The sequence below is a fragment of the Nothobranchius furzeri genome, chromosome 8, assembly GCF_043380555.1.
Source record: "Nothobranchius furzeri strain GRZ-AD chromosome 8, NfurGRZ-RIMD1, whole genome shotgun sequence".
In the NCBI taxonomy this organism is placed as follows: Eukaryota; Metazoa; Chordata; class Actinopteri; order Cyprinodontiformes; family Nothobranchiidae; genus Nothobranchius; species Nothobranchius furzeri.
The window spans coordinates 50,800,640-50,825,801 of NC_091748.1; the positions used below are offsets into that span (position 1 = coordinate 50,800,640).

The 25,162-nt window shown below is 40.7% G+C and overlaps 1 protein-coding gene across 18 annotated transcripts in view; it reads right to left on the reverse strand.

Annotated features, from left to right (window-relative positions):
• Window positions 1-25,162, reverse strand: part of celf5a (cugbp, Elav-like family member 5a) — a 317,079-nt gene that overhangs the window by 278,871 nt on the left and 13,046 nt on the right. The window contains exon 1 of one of the 18 annotated variants that reach the window (XM_070554100.1): window positions 15,428-15,475. The exons of the other annotated variants lie outside the window; for them this stretch is intronic. The gene's annotated coding sequence lies outside the window, so the exon portion shown is untranslated. Of the gene's footprint in view, window positions 1-15,427; window positions 15,476-25,162 lie in introns of those variants that run through there. 18 annotated transcript variants of the gene reach the window in all.

Genomic DNA, 25,162 nt, shown 5'->3' on the forward strand with positions numbered 1-25,162 from the left:
CACTACGAATCTTCGTGGCAGCTGGAGAAGCAAAAGAAACAAGCGTGTGAGGAAAATACCGATGGGGGTAGCAGAAAAGTGGGAGAGAAGATCAGCTACCTAAGATGGTTTTCTAAATGCAACACCTCTCTTTATGAGTCTTTACTTTTCTTTTCTGCTTCCCCTTCAAACCTGGAGTTATTTAGGTTATAATCACACCTGCTTTGTTTGTCGTCATGTTCTCTTACTGTAGATAGTTAGCCTATAGCTTCTTTAGCCCATGACCAGACAGCAATCTAATTTAGGCTTAATTTATTCATAATGACTGAGCCACAGGCGAAATTTCAACAAAATCTCTTGCAAAGCAATCAATGGATGTTTATCCACATCTGTCAGTCAGCTGTACTCAAAACGACCATCCCAGCTAATCTTAGTCAATATTAACCAAAACAACAAAGCTGAAACTGTCAGTTGTTCTAGGATTGAATTGCAAGTGAAAGTAAATGAGAGCCATACTCTGAGATGCAAGCAGATTGTGAAAGATCTTGCAAAATCACAGGATGATGCCTGAATGTTTTTCCAAAACAGCTATAATTTCATTATTCCTCAACATAAGACTATTTAAATTTAAAACTCTTGCAAAAAAGCCTGAAGGTGATATGTATTTTTCAATAAATGCTAATCCTTTGATTCTTCATACATTTCTCAGCAACTCCTGACACTACGAAATGAATCTTTAAGAGTTTTTGGAAGGAAAATGATTAAAATATTCTAAAACTTGCAACAAACGACCGCTGATTTCTAACTCTGCAGGATGTCTGAAACTTGTGCTCCAAGCTGTTGATCTGTTTATGTTTTGACGTTGTATAAAATGAAAGTAAAAACTGAAATTTGCTTAAAATTATGAAGAAATTGTAAGCCTTTTGTAAATCAAGTCAACATTTAACCAGAACATCAACTACAGCATCAATAGACACACGTTGACGAAAAGCCGAGCACACACATATATCACATATCTGTACACACAATGGGAAGAGAAACAATAAGATGGAAGAAACCCATCCAGAGTGTCGAGGCAATCATTTTTCCCTGACTATGTGGATAAATAGATTTGCTTGTGTTCTATTAATGAGGTTCATGTGGGTTAGCGTGCATCATATTTCTGCCACTCTGAGGATGGTTTATTAGCAGCCACTGCATTCTGGATCTCATTTCATCAGCTAAATGTATTCGGTGGGTGGTGATGTATTAAGTGTCTTTACACGGACAATATTCCAATCCACTTTTCTCGTACAAGATCACTTTTAATCATCAGCGAACCATATTTTTTGTGCCTTAACACACTCTGCGTATGTCCTCACTGCAGCCTTGACAAGACTGTATCAAGAAGTCACCGATCCATCTACTGTCAGGGAAAATGTTTTTGTCAGAGAGAAAAGGAACTTGATTTTTCTTGCACACTGCCATGTGAAACCTGAAGAATTAGAAAAAAAATTCTTAATTTAACTCAGTAATTAAACTTGAAAGGGTAAACTAACATATGAGATAGATTTATTACATGCAACACCAGGTGTTAGAATTGTGATGATCATGGCTTACAGCTGATGAACACCCAATATTCATAATCGCAGACAATCAGAATACTTTCAAAAGGTTCAATTTTCTAGACTCAAAATGTCACATTTTAATCAGATAATGAATCCAAAACACCTGCAAAGGGTTCCCGAGCCTTTAGATGGTCTCTCAGTCTAAGATGAATTACTGAAATAAATGGGGTTTTTCACAGTTTTCTCATTTTTCCAGGTTCACCAGTAGGTACATTATTTACAATCGCTAATGTGTTCAGTAGAACTGTGACCTTTCAGGTCACAGGTTGTGACAATGATGTCATCATGCAGCCCTCTGCAAAGCCTCCTGTGTTCTGGCAACCATATCCTAATGATTTTCAATTGGCACCACCAAGTAAAGCTCTCAATTACTCACAGTGCTGTCAAACACAATGTCTTTCTATTTCCTGTGTCAAAATAATTACTAATACCGCAAAACGCTGAAAGTTTAGGAATGTTTGTTTTGTTAATGGGTGAGCGTAATCAGATGGAATGGCTTTCTTTTGGTTGTTGTTTTTCTCTCCGGGCTTGTTGTTGTTCGGTTTACTTGACAAATGCTGCCCCTGTCCCTGAATAAGAAGCAAGTATTTTGCATTGCAATCACCAAGACGATTTATTTGTTAATGTGTAATGCATAGGGCATTGAGAATAAATTAATAACAACCACAACACTGGGAAACAAAAGAGAAACATGAACTCCATTTAAATGTGATTCCATGCTCTTTAATGTATGGCTTAATAGGAATTTGCAGGCCACGGGCAAAAAAGCTTTAACAACTCCGTAATTGGAATCCAAACACGTACAAAATGCCAGTGCTGCATTGCATACCAAGTGTGTGTGTGTGTGTGTGTGTGTGTGTGTGTGTGTGTGTGTGTGTGTGTGTGTGTGTGTGTGTGTGTGTGTGTGTGTGTGTGTGTGTGTGTGTGTGTGTGTGTGTGTGTGTGTGTGTGTGTGTGGTTGGGGGGGTGCATGATGAAATTGTTTGAAACACAACAAAAAGCCACTGTAATCAAAGCCTGCTGACACAGCAATGGGGAAGCCTTCCCACTGAGAAGAGATGATCCTCTGCATCATCTGATGGAACGTGAGCACAGCTCAGGCTCATGCATTGATTTCAGCTCCAAAAAGAAGAAACTCTGTCGCTCCCTGCGAAGCTTCCCTCCTCTCTTCTTTTCAAACTTTTCCTCTGATCACCAATTACAACTCTGCATCTGCTCCCCTCTTTCCTAATGTTCAAGTTTTAAGTGTGCAATGTTTTCAGAAATAGGGATAGCTCTCGCCCTGTCAGCTCCACTAAACTGGCGTGTAATTAAAGACTGTGGGCTGTGGCGAGCGAGGCAAACGAAGAACGGGAAACAATTGTGAGGAAGCGTGTTCTTGCTTTGTTGGGTGTGTGTGCCGACTGGGTCGGTGAGCCACTTCTTCCTGCTCTTAGCTCACCTGTGAGAATTGCTTCTGAAGCTGACAAAAAACAGATATTACCATTTGGAGTGTGATGAGCATTACTCTGGATGTGTTTTGCCCCTTTTATTGTTCTACAGTTGGACAAGAAGATGGGGCAGAACTGAAAGAAACTTGAAACTTAATTAAGTTAAAAACACCAACAAAAATCAGTTTATTGACTCATTTGTTTTCTAATTGACCACAAACGTGCTAAACTGTGAAGTCAGCTCATAACATCTCATTTAAAACAAACAAACCAAAACAAAAATGACTTTATATAAGACGAGAATATTTAGAAGCAGCAGGACCAGGACTAAGGCAAGTTCTGAGACAAAAACAAATGTCATTAAAACAAATCAACAGTCCTTAAGTAGGTGATTACAGATGAGACACCGGTGTAATGTTTATATTGGAACAATTATTGGGATAAATATTTTACTCTATCAGGGTGTGTTCACTAACTCAGAGGTCAAGTTAAAAATTCCACATTTTTTCCAATCAACATTATTGTCTATAATATACAAACATTATATGTGGATAATGAGTAAACAGCATATTTTTCCAACTTAAATGGATATTTTACAACTTTTTCATATTTTTTAATCATTTTCTTTAGCCAATATGTGCTAAAATGACCCTTTACAGGATTAATGAAAGGCCACCCAGCCCCTATCGCCTCCTGTGGTCAGAAAATGCCACTTGCAACTTCAGACTGGCAGATCGCTTTGTTGGGACATAAAAACAACTGAGCTGACATACATAGTGCTGCAGTCTGCTTCCAGCATGTTTCCTGTATGTTTTAGATCATGAGCTGAATTGTTTAATTTACTGATGAGCCACTCCTGTAGACACTAAAGCCGGGCGTACACTGTGCGACTTTTTCACTCGTAGCACTCAGCTTCAGCTCAAACTGTACGATTTCCTCGCAGAGCAGATCTCACGAGCCAGGCGCTCACACTGCACGACCCAGTTCTCGCATGCGACCTGACTGCTCACACTGTACGTCTGGTAGCAACACGTCGGCCCTAAAAATATGCTAAAAATAGCAGTTTTAACTCAACACGTCAGACTTTTTTGTCTTGTTTCACCTGTTGTCCTTCGGGAGTGCTGCAGGAGGACACACAGGGATTTATGGGGGTTGGATGAGGAAAACGAAATAAAGAAAGTAAATCCGTGTTTTGTGATCAGTTTAATTTGACATGAACACGACAAACACGCTTTCTTGATAATCTTTGTGAGTAAAAAAACGTGTAGAAACAAAAACGAACAGCGTGTGTTATTAGGGAAATAGCGGGGAGCGGCGTTGATGCAGGATTGCGCATGCGCCGTGAGCGGTTCTGATACATTTTGGGTCGCAGCTGCTCGCAGCGCCGCTTCAACAGTGTGATACCCTCACGAGGGACGAGCGAAATATTAAACATGCCAGAAGTCCGTGCGACCTCACGACTGCTGATCGGCAGCTGGTCACATGGTGTTAATCGCCTCTCGTGACCACCTGTACACTACACGACCGCTCGGCGCAAAACTCGCCCCGATCTCGTGGATTCTCGCACGACTGGAAAATCGGCTCAAAAAAGTGAAAAAGTCGCACAGTGTACGCCCGGCTTAAGGAAGGCTGGACGACTTTCAGGTGTTAACAAGATGAATGAACGTTTTGCTTTCAGTTCTACAAATGGACACAAGGGAGTGCTAAAAGCAAAGTACCCTTCACAAACTGCAGCCATTTATTAGATGAGTCTGCCAATAACAACAGTTGAATATGAAATATGTACTGTTTAAATCTAAGCTTCACATGGTTTTGCATATATTTAATGTGAGTTTATTTTAGCTAACAGCTAAAACACTTTTCTCTGAACAAACCAGGAACAGCAAATAGCTCCGCGTTGGCATCGGTGAGTTTAGTGACCATCAGAGCGTGTTCAGCTAGCGCTTTTACAGATAAGATTAAATATCAAATACAGCATTCAGAAACTTCTCTGTAATTATTTTGTTTACTAGTATTTTTAGAACCTGTAGTATTTATTTCTACTTCTGAACAACACATTAAAAGAGTTTACTCTGAGCGTTGTCATTGAGGTGTGCTCTCCCATTTAGATCCGTTCTCACTAAGGTTTTTAGCAAGCTGGAAAACTGAACTAACAGTGATAGGAACAGATACATTTCACTAATACACAATATCAAACTGGACAGTTTTCTTGACAACATGAGCTGATGATGGTGATGGATGGTTAATGCAGACTCTCTGACTTGGCCTTGTCTGACTGCCTCGGCTTCTTCCTGTCGTGGCAGACACTTCATTATTTTATGATAAGTTGTCACTCTGTCTCTTATTCCGTAGGCTTTTCTGAACAGATATCTCATTTTGCCAAATGTTTTTTCAATGATTAACAACAGGTTAATGATGCTGTCTTGCTGGATTTCTCACATCAACCTAACACTCCGTTAGACTCATTTTATAAATTGATAGGAACTAATTTATGCATCTGATTAGTCTTCAACTAATTTTTGTTTATTGCTGTTAAGGTGCACAAAGGGAAATGGAGCGTACTGGAAGAGAGTGAACCAAACCAAATGAAAAGAGGTGATTTGATTAAAGGGGAACATGATCTTACGTCTTCATGGTGAGTTTCTTAACGGATGTTAAAGGAAAAACATTAAAAATGGTTCTTGTGCACAAGCAAAACCATCCCATGCACACAAAAAAAATGACAGGAAAAGGCTGTTCAAGGAGTATTCTGTGGCCACTGACATGTGAGGAATACTTCTGGTGCATACCAAACTATTTCCTCAGAAACCAAACAAGCCAACTGTCCTTATCTGATGATGTCCTTCAAAAACTTTTCTCAAATGGTGCAATCCAAATGTACAACACTTTTCTGTGGGTTGCAGAAACTTAACCCTCTACTCAGCACAAGAGAGATGTTGTATGGCCACAAGAATGTTTCTTATGAGCAGTGGTAATGTTTCTTGTGCACACAAAAAAAGTAATGTGTTTATTTTGTGTGCATTTTCTCTTGCACACTAGAAATTTTCTTGTGCATTCTACTTTCCCCAGTCTCCCGTCAGGGGTTTTGTGGTTCTTGAGCCCGCTTTGAGGATGGTTTTAGAGCATTGCAAGTCATTTAATTGCCTCTTTCAGCATCTCTTACCTACTTTAAACAAATGTTTTTCTTTTTTAATATTTTACCAACATCAACATTGTCACAGGAACAAGACATCATGGGCTGCAGTGTGGCACAGTTGGAAGGCCGCAGGTTTATCCTGAAAATCCTGTTTCTTTCCGAGGGGTAAAAACATGCATGTTTGGGTAAAACTGTAAGCTGCTTTGGATAAAAGCATCTGCAAAAGAAATAAACAGAAAGAGCGTTTTTTGTCATTTTTTTGTTCTCTTAAAGTGACAATGTGTAGTTTTTACCAGTAATCTTAAATGACTTCAAAGATGCCCAGTTGTTGAAAAACATTGGCAGTTTCATAATATATAACCATGAAAATCTGTTCTATAAGATATGGAGAGGGTCTAAGTCTCTGGGCGATGCCATATTGGATGCCATGTTTCCTTCTACGGAATCCCATGAGAACAAAATGCATTTACTGATGGTTCCAAATATTTCACCATTAATAAACATTGTTGTTTTACACATTTACCTCTTCACTCGTTGCCAGTGACGAAAGAGAATCAGATGTTCTTGTTATTTTGCCCTCCCAGGGATTTTTGACCCTAATGACCATCTGTTGGTAAGGTCTTATTTGAACACCAAAATAATGCTTGCTTGCAGTGATTTAGGTGTACTGCCCCCTATCGCCAAGGAAACTACAGACTGTCACTTTAACAACAAATATTTCTAACAACAAAACAGTTCAATATTAGCTCAGGGTTAAGTCACTTGAGGTGGTATATGATAGTCTGTGCCATTTTATTTTGCGCAGCCCCTTTAAGACACATAACTGTATCAAGCTTGAATGTCTGTGTTGGCTTTTAACTGTAAATGATAAATGACCCGCACTTGTATAGCACCTCTCAGAGTAAGGACTCTGAATTATGTGAATTATGAGAGTGATGTTATTATGTATATTATGCTAGTTTGGTTTGAGTTATTGTATTGCATTGTCTTGAATTATTGTATTTCTCCATTTTCTCTCGACTATCTTGATTTTTTATTTTCTTTAAATTTGTAACAAAAATTTTGAAAATGAGGTGGCACATCTGAAGGGGCTTATCCCTCTAAAATAAAATTATATAAATAATTGGCCTATATAAATCAAATTAATTATTGCCTCAGCAGCTGATAAATAAGATTATTTTCATTCACTTCCAAGTTAACAAGGTTGTTGGCTTCATATAATGGTTATAAAGTGCATCGTACCCTGCTGAAAAAACCAGCATATGGTGTTTTGGTGCTGGTATGCTGGTCCAGCATGCATACTAGACCAGCCTATGCAGGTCTTTCTGTATTTTTCAGCAGTTTACTCCAAAATAGACAAAAGTAAATGCAGATCAAAACGGGCTGGCCTGGTTTTGGGTACAACCTTTCTTTTCCTCTGTATCTGAATATCTTGCCTCCTCCGTTCTGTAGCATCCTGTTCCAATTGAATAATTTACCCCGGTGCATCATCAAACTGTGAACTCATCACTTTGGCATTTCCTTGGCCCTTAAGTGTGGCAGTGGCGTAACTCCCGAGAGCCAGTCCTGGCACCAATCACACCTGCTTCCTCACACATCATTTGCACTTTTTAGAAAATGCAATCACGTGAGATGGATTACTTGCTTACATCAGATATTGCCAGGTGGAGCTCCAAGGGAGCTTAAGTGAGAACAGAAGCTAAAGCGCACATATTCTCAATAATGAGACAATGTAATGATGACCTGAATGATTGCCAGTGTTGGAGGCAGGAGGTCCAGTGGTACAGATTGACCATAAGGTGGATAATCAGTCTAGATCTGTTTACACACTCAAACAAGAATGCCCCTGTTCAATGTGATAAAGGACAAAGAAGTTTAATAAAGAGGAACAGCTGAAGTTGGCAGGAACTTCACACACTGCACTCCGTCATTGCTCCAGGAACAATATTTTCTCTGCCCTGGCCAAATGGGCTTGTAATGATGGGATAATAAAAGCTGGAGCCTGGCATAACTTGTAAACCTTAATTAAACCAGACAGCCATCTTAAAGGAAGCCAGCAACTGTGCTCAATCAACATCTGCTGACCATGAATCCAGCCACAGCCCTCCATCATTCCTTCATCAGTCACCCTACCCCTTTATCTGCCGCATCAAGCTTCCAAACCCCTTCCATTTCTCTTTTCCGTACAGTACCCCATCCCATTATCCCATCACCTTGAGCAATAATCTGCGGGACGATGAATGCTGCAGAGCAACGAGGAGCATCAGCGTATATCACAAGGGCGAGAACTAGTCCCCTCACCCCACCGGTATCCTCACTGACCCCTAAGCAGGAGACCTCATCCATTGATTTGTTGCTACTTGCACACACAATCTACACTATCCTCCAAGAATCAGTCAAACAGATCCATAGGCTGCAGTGCATCCCAAAGGAGTTTTTGTGTGTCTATTTACAGGATGTATACATGATCATGTTTTAGCATGTAATGCCTAATGACTCCGACAAATGGAAGTAAATTTCATCTGAAGGCACTTTACATAATTCAGGATCGATATGGGGGCAAAGAAGTCATTGAGTGCGTTTACATGCAGCCAGTAACCCTTTTAAAACCCGAATATTCACAATAACCCGGTTGCGCACGGCCATGTAAACACCGCCAAAAACCTGGATATGCTCATAACCGGGTTTTTAAAAACCCGGTTACTACACCTGGGGTAACCCTTTTCTAACCCGAATGTTTGGTCGTGTAAACGCATATCAGGATATCCCCGTCAAAGCGTGTGTTCTGCGCATGCTCTGTTCGCAAGGAATCTTGGTCTTTTGAGTAGCGAGACGTCTTGTATGCGCCAGAACACCGGAAGTAAACAACAAGTTGGGAGCAACATGGCGAGTCGCGGTAAGAGCTGCTGGTGGGTCAATACCAGCACTAAAGTGCAAACAAACGCGGTCGCTATCTCTTCCAAACTGGGAAACATGTTGTTGTTTTCACGGATACCGGAACAAGAAGAAAGGGAAATGATGCATATTGCGTCTTGACGTTGTCCATACGTACTGACGCTACCCCAATGTCCGCATTTACATCAGGTTATGCAAGTTAGGGGTAACTCTTTCTATTTATGCTTGTAAACGGGTTATTCTGATCAACTCAGAAACCCGAATACCGACCTTAACCCGATCATAACCCGGATACTGGCTGCAAGTAAACGTATTCATTATAGGCGTGCAAGGAAACAGGCTTTGACACCTTCACACTTATGATCTATTGATTGGTGTTGAGGTAAAATAGTTCTCTCGGGCACACTTCAAGCTCAAGAGCTTTCTGTCAGAAGCTGACAGATGTAGTTTTAGCTACATGAGTCTGTTTAAAACTATTAGCATGTTCCTAAGATTGCTGTCAGGCAGCTTGTTCATTTTAGGAAGTATTGGTTGAAACAAACTTCTCATGCGCCACGTCAGCCAAAGCTCCTTCCATATGCAGCTTGATAACACTTCTAGTCCAGTTTTGCCTGAACAAGTCCATTGAATGATCGTTTGTGAACTCGTTCGTATTTTTTGTGAACATGAACTCGCTCAAGTTTTATCTGTTTGTCACTCTGGTGTTTGTGAATGGGCTCTCTCGCAGTTTGAGAACTTCAGATTTTCTTGGAGCTAAAGCTGGGCCTAACACATCCTGTTAACCTAAGATATTTTAAAGAGTAGACTCCACAAGCATGTGCCACCATAACGAGTAGCGGTCAACGCTGTGTCCACTCTTCAATGTCTTTGCTGTGAAAAATGAGACATTGTCAGACTTTTTGAGTGAGAGAACCGACTTTGGATGTGTTCCAGTAGATGTTTCCTTCTCTGAAGTTGGAATTCCCAGGTACCAAGTGCGACTGGAACATATCATTAATATGGGGAAACATCCAATCTTGAACACAAGTCACAGAATCTACAACTTTTCTTTTTCGTTGGGCATGTCAGAAAGTTCATTCACAAAAATTAGCACTTTGAGATGTATCCTTGTTTTCTACCTCAGCCTGGTTCCTTCCTCCTGGGACCCAAACTTGTATTCGGTGTGGTTTAAAAGAAAAAGCATGTCTAGGTGTTGCAGATTAGTCAATTGTAATTTACGGAAATAAAATTACAAAAATGAAAATACAATAAGTATAAAATTAAATAAAAAAGTTGTCAAAAATCCTAAAAAAGGAAAAACAACTTTTTTTCCAATGAAGTCAATATCAACTGTCTATAAATAATAACAAAACGTCTAAGTAGAAGAGAATAAATATTTCAAGTCCAAGGAGCCAATGTCCACATATGTGGACACAGGCAGAACACTGAAAACCCCTTTTTAAATCTTATTTCTGATAATAGTCAGTCACTCTGAGTTTTTCATGCAAGCTGAACATGAACATAGTCTCCTACATCTATCTCCTGCATTCGCTTCTGAATAAAAAATAGACGGTGGAATTCTTGGATTTTAAAACCTTGTAGATCTACGTCACACCTAACATCCGTGGACTCACCCATTTTGACTCACAACGGGGAAGGCTGTTCTTGGTTCATGGTCCAGGAAACAACAGAAAACATTTCGACTAGTAGAAGCTAACCATTAGCATTAGCAACTCCACCACATGGCAGACCTCCTTCGATTCAATTCAATTCAAAAATACTTTATTAATCCCAGAGGGAAATTGATTACTGTAGTAGCTTTCTTTCTTTCTTTCTTTCTTTATTGAACATGCATGCAAATCAATAGACAACCCAAAGCATTCAAAAAGTATCCAAAAAGAAACCCACACATATGTATATGCGTATATACACATACACACACACATATATATATATATATATATATATATATATATATATATACATATATATACATATACATATACACATGTAGAACATGTTCAATGGGAAGGGAACGAAGCTCTGGTAGCTTAGATAATCCCCCCCAAATCAAATTTCAAGAAAGACAAAACAAAAAAATATATATATTTTCCCTACACTGAGTGTCATTGCCATTTTCCTATAACATGTTTTATCCTCAATCACACAAACCAAATTTACATTTTCTCATGTTTCAACCCCCCCCCCCCCCCCCCCGCCATGTTCACAGCTCCCAGTTCACCAACAATAGACAATTACAATCAAATGCAACACCCTTACAACTTTTCCTCCTCCTCCATGTAATTGATTAGTATAATTTTTTTATACTTCTCTTTAAACTTATGCAATGAGGGACTTTGCTTTAGATCCTCACTTAGCTTATTCCAAACTCTTACACCCGTAACAGAAATACAAAATGACTTTATTGTTGTTCTAAAATATGTATGCCTAAAGTTAAGTTTGTATCTGAAATTATATACGTTATCTGGTTTTATAAATAGCATTAATAATTTGTGTGGTAATAATTTCCTATGCACTTTAAACATGAATGTTTCTGTATATAGCTGAATTAAATCTTTAAATTTTAGTATTTTAGAATATATAAATAACGGATTAGTGTGGTCTCTAAATCTAACATTGTGAACGACTCTCAGGGCTCTTTTCTGTATGATAGACAAGGGTACAATAGATGTTTTATAAGTGTTACCCCATACCTCTACACAGTAAATAAGATAGGGATAAATCAATGAATAATAAAGGACATGGAGTTATTTATAATCCAAGTACTGCCGAGCTTTATTCATAATGTAGATGCTTCTCGCAACCTTATTATATACATGTTTAATTTGTGGTTTCCAACTTAATTTATTATCAATTACTATTCCAAGGAACTTATGTTCTGTTACTTGCTCAATTTCACATCCATCTATTTGCAGCTTAACCTCAGTTTTATTAGCCATACCAAACAACATACATTTTGTTTTTGCTATATTTAAGGTAAGCTTATTTTCAATAAACCACTCTTTAATGACGCACATTTCAATTTGGACCATCCTTTCTAACTCGCTAATATTATCTCCTGCACAGAAAATAGTGGTATCATCGGCAAACAAAACAAATGTCAGTGTATTTGTTACATTACTCAAATCATTAATATATAATAAAAATAATTTTGGACCCAACACAGACCCCTGTGGTACTCCACAAACAATGTCCAACCATGTAGATGAACATTCTCCAAATTTCACAAACTGTCTCCTCTGTTGTAGATAGCTTGTCAACCAGCTCAACACTACACCCCTAATCCCATACCTCTCTACCTTTTCAAGTAACATTTTATGATTAACTGTATCAAAAGCCTTTTTTAAATCAATAAATATCCCTAGAACATGTTTCTTCTGATCAATTGACGTTGCAATTTCTTCCACAGAATGCACCAGAGCTAGTGATGTTGAACTATTCGGTCTAAATCCATACTGACAGTCTGAAATTATCTTGTATTTATCCAAAAATATTTCGAGTCGATTATTAAACAATTTTTCAAGAATCTTGGAAAATTGTGGAAGCAATGAAATTGGCCTATAGTTCGTAAATTGATGCTTATCCCCAGTTTTATATATTGGTATAACTTTTGCAACTTTCATAAATTTTGGGAATACACCTGATTGAAAAGACAAATTGCAAATATATGCAAGTGGTTTTGAAATTCCTTCTATCACCTTTTTTACCGTCATCATGTCAATGCCATGACTGTCAGTTGATGTTTTACCTTTACATGTTTTTACAATTTGTATTATTTCTTGTTCCTCTACAGCGGAAAGAAACATGTAATGAGGATTAGGTTTGATTTGTTTTAAGAATGGTATATGCGAGTTGAAGAGCTAGATATGTTTTCTGCCAATGACGGCCCTATATTTACAAAGAATTTATTAAAGCTATCAGCCACATCACCATAATCATGTTTTACAATACTGTTTTCAACAAAATATTTCGGAAATTTATCAATACCTAAATTTGGTCGAACTACATTAAATAATATTTTCCACACTTCTCTAATATCATGTTTAGCATTATTCAAACTTTTATAATAATACTCCTTTTTACATTTTCTTATTATATTGGTAAGCTTATTCTTATATATTTTATATTTATGTTCAGCTTCTGGAGTTTTTTTATTTATAAACAACCTGTACAAATTATTTTTCTTTTTGCAGGCACACTTTATCCCCTTCGTCATCCACGGTTGATTATCCCTTGTGTTTGAGCTACTACATTTTGTTAAGGGACAATTCTTATCATATAATGAAATAAATATTGTTACAAAGGTCTCATAAGCCTTGTCAACATCAGTTTGCTGGTACACTTCCTCCCATGTCCGTCTTATCAATTCGTTCTTGAAGGCATTAGTTGTATTAACTGTTCGTATGCGTCTGTACCTTATACTATTACCTGGATTATTATTCCTATAATTATCATCATAAATTATAAAACTCAGCTCAGAATAATAATAGGCGTGTGTTATTAGTGGAAATAAAACATCAACATTGCAGAGCAAACAGAGTCAGTGGTAGAGTTATGTTTCTGTTAGCCAATCGGCAAGATGTCAAATATCAGGAAATAAGACTTCAAATCCTGCTGTCCAAAGCTCAGCTTTGATGTGGCTCACTTCTAGTTACTGAAACTTGTGCACCAGAGCTTTGTTTTCCCTGAGAATGATTTACAAGACATTCATTCCTACTGGAGACCACTGCAAATGTATTTATTACTGATCACACCATTCTCATTTAAAATGCAAACAGTAAGTTTGTCCTCATGTTATTGAGATTATACAGTAGAGGTAAAAGCTGCAAACCGTGTCTAAAGGGAACAGGTGACATAAATGGGAAAATCCCCATTTTCTGAGGGTAATAGCTTACCACAACATATTGAAAAACAGAACAATGAACTGTGAATATTGAACTACGTATTGAACTAGTTCCTTTTAAAATGTATGCACTGAACTTTGAACATGTTTAAAACAAAGATTCCCAACACTATGCCTGTCCCTTTGGCATCATCCACCTTATACCATTAAAGCAATGGCCTGATCTATAAAGACATCTACAGCCTGAGATCCTGGATGAGCAGGCTAATTGACACTGTTAATGGAGGGAGTTTCTCGGGGCTGTAAATAATGTGGAGGTTCACACTTACTGCCCCCTGCTATGTTACTTTGGGGAGGTCAGCAAGAGTTTACCTGCCAAGTGCCGTCTCTAACAGCTCACCGTTCCTCCTTCGCTCCAAGTCGGCCCCAGCCAAGGGATTTACACAAATCAATAAAACTTTCACTAAGCCCTCGCCTGGTTCAAAGTCAGAAAACTGCATCTCCTCTTCATCATGAAGTGGAACAACCATTTACAAAAACAAATAGGATTACAAGAAACCAAGTAATAAAAACATTTTCACTTGACTCCACTGTGTGTCTCAAACTGTAACAGTAAAGCGCAAGGTCAGTGCAAGATGTTGAACTGAAGCAATGTGTTCTGATTATTAGCGTCCTAGCTGTCCTCTTCCCTGAGGTGAAAGAGATTCAAGCCTTTGAGGCAGATCAATTGATCTTTGCAAATCTACAATCAGAGATGACTGGCAGCTGCAAAACGACTGCCAAGCATCAGATTCTTTGTGTCTTTGATTTTACAAATTGAGAGTTACCTTTAAAAGATGCAGCTTCAAAGCCCCCTTTTTTTTTGGATGGACTTGTTGCAAAGAGAAGAGGAGGAAAGACACATCTTGTATACCTGTCACAAGTCTTCTGAAAGTTCTTCGTATTTTAGTCACAAAAGTAATTTCATCACTGTCAAACACAACTTAAGAGGAAATAATACCGCAAAAGTTCATATCTCTCTCAAAGGCCTTCTGTGTTGCTTTGTTTATCTCTATCTCTTGCAGCATCCATACTCTGCCAGAGAGACTACAGGTGTATGCTCCCACTGGAAACCTATTTCTGGCGGCAAGCCAGCTTCTACGTAAACCTTCTCTCCGGAACAAAATCAGGGTAAATGGTCGGATCAGTAAAGGAAGATAGGTCAGAAATAAAGCAATCATGTAGAGCCATAGTAAAGCTCCACATAACAGCCTGAAACACTCGGCCTTCCTGCTATTTTGGAATTTTGGGACTTTTTCACAACCAGTTTGTTCTTGAATAAAACCTAAAGGTGCATCTGTGCTAATGAAAAATCTGCTAAAATTACAGTTCAGGCCTTCATTCGGAATTTAAAACTACACGTTGTGCTCCCAATACATGGATTCATTTTTAACACCTCCACAAACCCAAATATCATCTGGTTTGCTTGCCCCAGCTCTCTGACCTTATTTATTTATCCCTCATGTTGTCAGTGGATCTGAAAAAGACTAATGATTACCTCTGAGTGTCTGTCTTGACAAGCTGGCACCAGGATGGATGGATGGATGGATGGATGGATGGATGGATGGATGGATGGATGGATGGATGGATGAGATCTGCCTAGGTAAAAATACAAAACAAGTTAAGTACGAAGAAGTCACACCTAATTTCTCAGCTAGGTGAATCGCTATGACCACACAAATGGTCTGCCATAGATGTGTCACAGTATATGTTACAGTAAATTACAAAACTGTTTGCCATTTTACACAAGAATGTGACGACCCTCGTCCCTTCAGTCCTCATTGTCATGTTTTTATCTGTGCCCTGGCCTCATCACTACTGAGCACTCAGCACCAGGGACAGTCCTGGAGTGGCTCACCCTCGCTCTGTGGAAATTCAGGACCCTGGAGAGAGGCACACCAGCAACAAAGGCAGCTGAACCAAATCAGCCAACATGCAGACCTGAGGACTTTAAAAGCAGAGGACAGCTTTCATTCAGGGAGATCCAGAATTAGTCTGTGATTCTCCTGCAATGGTTAAACTGTGGTTCTGTGCTCGTCTTGGAGCTATTTAGAGAATAGTCATTGTTCCTGCCTGACCTGGTTAAGGTGTTAAACAGAGTTGAAAGCTCTGGTTTTTGGTGTTTCTCCCCAGAGGAATTGTAAGCTGGGGATTTATGTTTTAGGTGTTTAACTATTCGACCGTAAGCCGTTTCGTAAGCTATTTTTAGCTTACGTTTTCAGTTATACACCTTTATTGCACCGTTCTCTGTTTTGCCTAATTTTTCCTAATTTTTGCCTTCAAGAGAAGGACTGCCTTTGTTAATAAATAATTTTACCTTTTACTCATCACCTCGTTATTTGCACCATTGCACCTATTTTCACTGTGTTTGTCCCCTCATCCTCCTGGACGGCCAGGAGGGGACCTGATGGGGACATAAAGGGGGCTCGTCCGGGATTTTTGCATTATGTTGTTAATATTTGTGTTAGATATTATTATGCCTGGCGAATAAATAGGTTTGTATATGTTAAGAGTGGTGTTTCTTATAGTTCAGAGAGTGTGGTGAGTGCCCTGGAGAGTTTTCTTTTGAGTGATCTCCTTGTTTGTGTTTCAGGCTCTACCCAGGTGAGCCCATTTAACTCAGACCATGATTTCGCTGAAGGAGTTTCTGCTTGCGCCGTCACGGGAAGCACTTGAGGCCTACCACAAGTGCGATCTGGTGGAGGTGGCTGCGCACCTTGATCTCCGTGGTAGCAGCAGAATGGCAAAGAAGGAATGAAAAGAAATTGTAATTTTCACTTTAAAAAGTAAGAATATGGTGCTCGATAAGGAGACTGAGGACTATGCCGTCCGTAACCCGCGTGCTGATGGCTACTCAGGAGATGATGACGGAGCCTGACCATCCACAATGTGTCCAGAGGAAATGGCTCACAGTTTCCAGACACTGCCAGCTGAAAGTAAGACTCCTCTTTCACCATTGACTATGCCTAAATATGATCCTGTTTCACCAGCACCTACTCCGAGTTCGCCGGAGCGCCTGAGACTACAAGTCCATTTGGCTTGGTTGAAGTACGAGGCAGAGGAGAAGGAAGAGCGCCAACAGATAGAAATGGAGCTGGAGATCCACCGAATGGATCTGGAGGCGGACACCAAGATTAAGCTAAGGCGACTTGAACTGGAGAGCCAGGCTTGGAGACAACAGGAGGTCTCTAAAGGAACTGTGCAGACTATGGAGCCACACAAGGAGAAAAGGTCGGAGGAGGAAACTACCCCTGGAGAGCGACAAAAGCTGGACATCAGTAAATGCATTGTGCTCGTGCCACCGTTTCGGGAGGCTGAGGTGGACAGCTACTTCCTGGGTTTTGAATAATAATGGTAATAACTGCTGAACCGGTTGTCCCGCCTTTACACAGAATATACTTGTCATGTGATTTAGCTCAAGGTTATTTTGATGTGGCTGTATGTCCGTCTTTGCCTGTTGCTGGAGTTACTCTTCTGCTTGGGAATGATGTGGCTGGACGAAATGTAGTCCCTCCGTTACAAGTCGTAAGTCACCCGGTTATTTTCTGCATGATGATGTGTTAATGCGGTTTTGGAACAATCCTGCTGCCAAAGGAGCACCTTGGGGTACTGTAAATCAAATAGTGAGTCATTTTAGGTACTGAAATAAAGTTATGGGTTTAGCTCATGAAAGTCAGTGGGCAGGACATTTAGGCATTAGAAAAACTTACAAAAACATCTTAGAACATTTCTTCTGGCCTGGGATGAAGCGGGATATTGCTGAATATTGTAAGTGTTGCCATATCTGTCAGATTTCCGGGAAACCAAATCAGCTGCCAGCCCCAGCACCTTTTCATCTAATTCCTGTAGTCGGGAATCATTTTGATACTGTTGTGGTAGATTGTGTAGGCCCATTGCCCAGAAGTAAATCTGGTAAGAGGTATCAATTAACCATTATGTGCACCTCTACCCATTTTCCAGAAGCCATTCCACTATCTTCAATAACAGCAAATGCAGTCACCCGCGCTTTAACCCACTATTTTTCATTGTTCGATTTGCCACGAGTTCTACAAACAGACCAAGGATCCAACTTCAAGTCAATCAATCAATCAATCAATCAATCAATCATCAATCATCAATCAATCAATCAATCAAATATACTTTATTAATCCCAGAGGGAAATTAGAGTTTCAGTACACACAATTCAGAGATCAGACATACATGGGCAAGACACATGACAAGAATTGGTGACTGTGGTCATTCGCAACCCTGAGTAGCGCTACCTTCATAGAGATAAGAGGGTTACATGAGGGTTGGTTCAGGTGGAGGGGAAAAAAGGTACTTCAGAGCTACCCTCCACCGAGAGTGCAGCTTTGCTCTGCAAAAAACCCCACCTCAGACAGATATGCAACAGACTTCAGACAACACAACATAAGTGTCCACTAGGTCGGGTGGTGGGTTTGGGACTATCCCCATTTCAGTTCCTGCAGCCACGATAAGCAGTGCATGTCACCTCAGTGTGGATAGGGGGAGGAGCATTGAGGGTTGGAGGGTTGCAGTGACCCTGGAACGTTTCAGCGGCCTTTCCGCAGTCCTGCCCAGGCTGGGATAGGAGACAGAGTTGAGTTGCCATAGCGACGGCACATTCCACATATCTTCTGAGGGGGGAGTTTTCAATGGAGCCTTGCAGGCTTAAGGGCGCCAGATTCCGATTAGAAATAGTTTTGTGGCCAGACAGAGATAATTTCCTCTCTGTCTTACAGTTTGTTGGTCCTCAACCTCTCAAAATCCCAATAATGGACATTAATCTATCCCAATCCATGCTGATTCATCAACTCTGTCCTTGATGGCATCCATCTTTTGTGCCAATAATGAATCTCGGCCAAAGTTCCAAGCTTACGGTTCATCTTGACAATTATGTGAGTCTGTGAATTCACAGCGCGGTGCAAACCATCTCTGAGCTCCGGGATCAGGTCAATATTCCTCGACAGCTTGTTAATTTTCCAGTAAGCCAGGTAGCCTCCAAGGCCAATGAGCAGGAAACCTGACCAACACCACAAATATCCACATGTCTTCAGAGACCTCCACAGACAGCTGAGATAAACAAATCAAATTCCACCGTTTCCAGGAGTCCATGATGTGTCCAACTGGGTCTGTCGCAGAGGTGCATCGGGGAGCCCCTTCTCCCATTCTCATTGTTGAAAAAATGTTATCAATCGCGTTGACAGACCAACTGACGAGATCCATTTGAGTGAATTTCAGTTTCCAGTTTCCAGAAAAAATGCAGAAGCAGCCGTGCACCCAGCACACACAGACAGGTAAAGGGCCTTGAGGATAAGATATGGAGGAGAGGAGGAAAAAAGTGTCTGCACCCTCCAAGAGCCGGAAAAAGCTTGTTTGGAAGTCGGAGCTGTTTAAGAAAGTGTCACAAATGCTGGGTGTCCATCACATAATGTCTGCCGCTTACCATCCGGATTGCAAAGGTGCATTAGAACGCTGGCACCAAACCTTCAAAAGCATGTTAAAGAAATACTGTTTAAGTTCAGGTCATCAGTGGGATGAGGGCATTCCCTTTTTACTATTTGCAGCCAGAGAGGGCCCCCAAGAATCTTTGGGGTTTAGCCCTGCTTCGGTCACACCCCACGGGGTCCCCTAAAAGCTCTAAAAGAACAGTTCCTGAGGATCCCAGAATCCAAAAAGGAGAAAGTGAATCAATACATTAAGATATTTCAGTGGCGCATCAAGCAAGCAAATCAGCAGGCTCAGGAGCACTTGAGTGAAACCCAAAAGGAAATGAAAACACGTTTTAATCGTAAAGCAGTGGCCGGGGAGCTTCACCCCGGTAATCAAATTCTAACGTTGAGTCCTTTTGTTGGAACTAACCTTTCATCTCAGTTTGACGGTCCTTTTGATGTTTTAAGAAAAATCAACAAGACTACTTATGGTATTTCCACTCCTCATCATTGCCTTAAGTCCCGGGCTTGTCATATTAACATGCTGAAGCTTTACCATTCCCCTCAGGCATCAACCACCAAGGTTTCTGAAGCTGTGGCGTGCGCAGCCGCATCCTTCACTCCTATCCTTGAGGAGGACATTCAACTAAAGCTAAAACCAGGTAATTGCCCCTGGCTAACAAATTATCTATCTTTAGTACAGCTACCAGACACCCTGGACCATTTGAACACCAAAGTTAAAAACGAACTGTTAGGTTTAATACAAGAGTATCCCTGTCTCTTTTCAGATGTGCCATCTCAGACCACTGTAGCTACTCATGACGTTGTTGTCAACCAGTCCAAACCCATTAAACAACAACCTTACAGAGCAAATGCTATTAAATGTGATCTTTTACAACAGTAAAGAGTATTTGTTAGAACATGGGTTAGCCGTGCCAAGCAGCAGTCCATGGATCTGGCCTTGTTTAATTGAGAAGAAGCCAGATGGCTCTTCTCCATTCATAACCGTTTACTGAAAAGTAAACTCGGTTACAGTACCTGATGCATACCCCTTGCCCAGAGTGGATGACTGTATTGATAGAATAGGAGATGCCTCATTCATAACAAAAATAAATTTATTGAAAGGTTACTGGCAGGTCCACTTAACTGCTGCTGCATCTGATATCTCTGCTTTTGTTACTCCAGACACGTTTCTGCAGCATACAGTGATGCCGTTTGGAATGCGGAATGCCCAGGCAACATTCCAGCAAATGATGAACTCTGTAACTTCCGGTTTATCACACTGTACCATTTACCTTGATGATATTGTGGTTCACACATCAACCTGGGAGGACCACATTGGTGATCTACGTGCCCCTTTTCAGTGTTTAGCTGATGCTCAACTCACCATCAACCTTGCCAAAAGCGAGTTCGTCAAAGCTACAGTCACGTATTTTGGCAAAGAAGTTGGACATGGGCAGGTTTGAATATTGCGGGATAAAATTCAGTCTGTCACAGAGTTCCCTAGGCCGAAAACGCATAGGGAATTGAAATGATTCATTGAGATGGTCGGCTACTACAGGTGTTTCTGTAAAAACTTTGCCAGTGTAGTTTCTCCACTAACCAATCTTTTGAGTCCTAAGGTACCATTTACTTGGGATGAAACCACACAGAAAGCGTTTGACACCTGTAAGCTTTTACTCAGCAGTGACCCCGTTTTAAAGGCCCCTGGCTTGACTAGGTCTTTTAAATTAGAAACAGATACAAGTGATGTAGAAGTTGGAGCCGTACTTCTACAAGAGGACGACGTGGGGATTGACCATCCCGTTGCCTACTATTGAAAGAAGTTTACTACACATCAAATGCATTATTCCACGGTTGAAAAGGAAACTTTAGCCCCATTGCTTGCCTTACAACAGTTTGATGTGTATGTTGGCTCTGGTGACGGGCCACTGGTTGTTTACACTGACCATAACCCTGTAGTTTTTCTCTCCAGAATGTTTAACAAGAACCAGAGGTTGATGAGATGGGCCCTCATGCTCCAGGACTATGACCTTGACATCCGGCACAAGAAAGGAGTCAACAATGTGGTTGCGGATTGCCTGTCTCGTGGTTTTAGCTCGTAGTAGTAAAATTACCAGGTTTCAGAGGTATGCCCCCCTTTGGGTATGTCCTGCTTTTTGTTTTTATAGTGCTGTGTCAGACGGGTAAGTGATGGTGTTTCACCATCTCGGGAGCAACCCAGGAAGAAAAGGGGTTGGCTTGGCCGCTCTTTTCCTTTGCTGGTTTAAATGTTGTTATAAACATGTGCTTAATCTGCCCACCTGCAAGACAGATGAAGACTAGGTTTAGTTAGCTAGTTTGTTCAGGCAGTTAGTGGGAACTCATCTGTTTCAATTACAGTAAATGGTTTTTGGTTGTTTTCCTCCCTGGTCCTGTATTGATGGGCCCCAGGTCTTTTGTTTTATTAAGAAAGCAAGTGATTTTAATACCTTTCTTTCTTAAAATTCTTAGGGGGACGCTGTGGTGACCCTCGTCCCTTCGGTCCTCACCGTCATGTTTTTATCTGCGCCCTGGCCTCATCATTACTGAGCACTCAGCACCAGGGACAGTCCTGGAGCGGCTCACCCTCGCTCTGTGGAAATTCAGGACCCTGGAGAAAGGCACGCCAGCAGCAAGAGCAGCTGATCCAAATCAACCATCATGCAGACCTAAGGACTTTACTAAAAGCAGAGGACAGCTTTCATTCGGGCAGATCCAGAGTTAGTCTGCGATTCTCCTGCGCCGGTGTATTAGTTGAAGCTACTGTGGTTTTGTGCTTGTCTTGGAGCTATTTAGAGAACAGTCATTGTTCCTGCCTGACCTGGTTAAGGTGTTAAATAGAGTTGAAAACTCTGGTTTTTGGTGTTTCTCCCCAAAGGACCTGTAAGCTGGGGATTTATGTTTTAGGGGTTTTAACTATTCGGCCGTAAGCCGTTTCGTAAGCTATTTTTAGCTTACGTTTTCAGTTATACACCTTTATTGCACCGTTCTCTGTTTTTGCCTAATCTTGCCTAATTTTTGCCTTCAAGAGAAGAACTCCCTTTGTTAATAAATCGTTGTACTTTTTACTCATCACCTCGTTACTTGCACCGTTGCACCTATTTTAACTGTGTTTGTCCCTTCATCGTCCTGGATGGTCAGGAGGGGACATAACAAAAAAATAGAATGCAGCTAGCAAGCAAGCTAGCTGGAGATATAGTGGTTGAGAGACAGATATATAAAGAGATAGAGATGAAAAGATAGAGAAAGGTAGAGAGAGAGAGAGAGAGAGAGGGGGGGGGAGATAACTTGAAGATGATAGATAGATAGATAGATAGATAGATAGATAGATAGATAGATAGATAGATAGATAGATAGATAGATAGATAGATAGATAGATAGATAGATAGATAGATAGATAGATAGATAGATAGATAGATAGATAGATAGATAGATAGATAGATGGATGGATGGATGGATGGATGGATGGATGGATGGATGGATGGATGGATGGATGGATGGATAGATAGATAGATAGATAGATAGATAGATAGATAGATAGATAGATAGATAGATAGATAGATAGATAGATAGATAGATAGATAGATAGATAGATAGATAGATAGATAGATAGATAGATAGATAGATAGATAGATAGATAGATAGATAGATGGATGGATGGATGGATGGATGGATGGATGGATGGATGGATGGATGGATGGATAGATAGATAGATAGATAGATAGATAGATAGATAGATAGATAGATAGATAGATAGATAGATAGATAGATAGATAGATAGATAGATAGATAGATAGATAGATAGATAGATAGATAGATAGATAGATAGATCGATCGATCGATCGATCGATCGATCGATCTATCTACTATTGGAGTGAACAACAGGCCAGGAGCTGTTGGAGCTTATTTGAATCTCACATATTTTGCTCATTACACAAAATTAATAATGGATCACAAAGCTCTCCTCTCTGCTTCTGAGCACTCTTTGGTTAAAAGTTTTGCTCTTATTGCATACAGACAAATGTAGAAATACATGAGTGAAAAAGTGCAAACACGAGTGACACATCTTTGACGGTTTAAACACAGAAGCTGTTGGCCAGAGAGTTTTTCATTTTCAGTGAAAATGATGGACTGCTGGTGTTAAGGCAATGAAGTGATACAGTTTTGAACCGAGGTAGAGAAAAGGTGCTGTGAATGAGGAAGGAGATATGCCGTTGTCCACTGATGCCTCTTCTCCTCCACTTTTAGAGAGGAGTGTGAGAACAGTTTGTTGGTGATGTCATGCCAGCAGTGCAGCGATGCCAGCTTAACCTATTTTACCACAGAAAAGCCACTGTGCTACATCTCCACACTTCCCTCAAGGGTGACCTTAGTACCAGCAACAACTTTTTGTAGTATTTAAATTATGAATTACAAGCTGGTTTTCTCCAACTTCAACTTACTTCTGGTAATATCTTTATCCACCAAAGCTGATCTCTGCTACTCCCCCTCCTCCTTCCATGCATCCTGACCTCTCGTGCCAAATTACCACTCGGCCTGTCACACTTGTCCGCGGAGTCCTGAGCTGAACCATCACTCTGTTCGCCCAGCGCCTCCAGAATAAAAGCTGCCATTTGTTTCTGCATGTCTGACAAATGCTTCATCTTTTCCCCTCATCCACTTATCCATCTGTCCTTAAATCCATTGCTCATCTCCACGTGTCCTTCGCCTTACTTCCAGCCCTGCCACACACATGTGCCGTCCATCCCATCCCATTCTTCTCTGTGTCAAACTGGGCTGGATAAAAGAGAAGGATTGGGCGACGAGTGCCGCGGCATGTCCACAAAATGCTGTGTTTACATGCACTCTCGGGCAGATACATGTTCAACATGCATGCATTGCTCATTCATGCCAACATCAAGGGCTCAACTATTTGGCAATCAGAGAGATGTGACAGCTTGACTAATCTGTGATTGTTTTTTTGGCCAAAACATGGGGGTTAGCAAGCCCTCCAAGGGCAAAGCACTGTAAGGCAAGACAAATAACTTATTATTTCCCAGGCTTGTGCAAGGCTTTATCGCATGACTTCTCCTGAACCATTCCAGAATGGAGAGGGATTATCACAAAACATAGCATTAAAATGTCCTGCCTCTCTCTGTTCCCAGCGAGGCTCAAACACCACATTAAAGAGCTTGTGCTATCCAAGCAAGCACCACCAACCCCTCCTGCCTTGCTCCCTGTACACCCCCCCCCCCTGCCTTTAAAGTGGCAGTGTGTAATTTCCTGGCGCTAGGGGGCAGTACATACATTTCAAGGTAGTTTTGCACCATATCGCCGTGACTGTCGCTAGTTTAATATAACATTACAGTAGATGTCATTACCAGTGGAGCAGAAAACGTGCAACCACTGTGTGACTCCTCAGATTATGATGGACCTTCATTTAACTCCATTGAAATTATGCAATGCTGATAGTAGTTTTTTGGCGCTGTAGTTTCCAGATCTGCTCCGGGTCTTCTGCCTGCCGATGACTTCACACTACAGCAACACCGCTCGGCCAAAATATATCGCATCTCTTTTTCGATTCTGGTCTTTCACATCAGTTTTGGAAAGAGTTTAGTAGTTTTGTTATTAAAATGTGTGTTTCTTACTGCCTAAATGATTTTGAATATGGTATGTAACTTCTGTAGGTCGTTCGTCCAGCCAATAATCTGGTGTGACATCATCGGCAGGCGCAAGAGCCCATGCCAGCCAGAAGGAAACATGGCGTCTAATATGGCGTGCCCCAGAGACCCTAAGTACTT